Genomic DNA, 598 nt, shown 5'->3' on the forward strand with positions numbered 1-598 from the left:
CGGCAGGGGGACGCTGCCGCCCGGCCCGGCCCGGCCCGGCCCGGCCCGGCCCGGCCCGCTCCCGCAGCGCGCTCCCGACAGGCGGCACCGCCGCGCTCCGCTCGGGTGCGCGGCGCCGCGGCGAGGAGCAGCTCCGAGAGGAGAGGCGGCGCCGCCACACGGTTAATTACGGCCGGGCCACTCCCGCGGCGGTGACGGGGAGTCCCCGCGGGCGGGGCCCCGCAGCCCCGGCGCGCGCGCGCGCGCAGGGGATTCCCCCTCCGCCCCGCTCGGAACGTTCGGGATCGTTCCCGTGACGTCACGGCAGGGGGGCTCCCCGCCGGCTGGGGGTGCGGGGCGCCTGGAAACGCCTCCTCGGCGCGGCGCGGCGCGGCCCCTGGAAGCCCGGCCCCTGGAAGCCCCGCCCCTGGCTCGCGGCGGGGTCCCGCGGCGCCGCGGCTCTCGCGAGGTTTGGGCGCGCAGAGCATTGCGGCTCGGAGCGGCGCCATTTTGGGAGCGCGGCGAGCGGTGTGTGTGTGAGTGCGGTGTGTGGGCGGGTGGGTGCGCGCGCGGGGCGGAGCGCAGCGCCGCGCAGCTCAGCGCCGCGCCGGGACCCTCC

The 598-nt window shown here is 81.3% G+C and overlaps 1 protein-coding gene across 3 annotated transcripts in view; it reads left to right on the forward strand.

Moving 5' to 3' along the window:
- The first annotated feature begins 458 nt into the window (after positions 1 to 458).
- Positions 459 to 598, forward strand: part of GPBP1 (GC-rich promoter binding protein 1) — a 32,960-nt gene continuing 32,820 nt past the window's right edge. For 2 of the 3 annotated variants that reach the window (XM_085326456.1, XM_085326458.1), the window contains exon 1: positions 466 to 515. The gene's annotated coding sequence lies outside the window, so the exon portion shown is untranslated. Of the gene's footprint in view, positions 516 to 598 lie in introns of all 3 variants that reach the window. The other variant, XM_085326457.1, reaches the window with a different exon arrangement.

The sequence above is a fragment of the Rhea americana genome, unplaced genomic scaffold (genome assembly GCF_003343005.1).
Source record: "Rhea americana isolate MKP2758 unplaced genomic scaffold, rheAme1 scaffold_13, whole genome shotgun sequence".
In the NCBI taxonomy this organism is placed as follows: Eukaryota; Metazoa; Chordata; class Aves; order Rheiformes; family Rheidae; genus Rhea; species Rhea americana.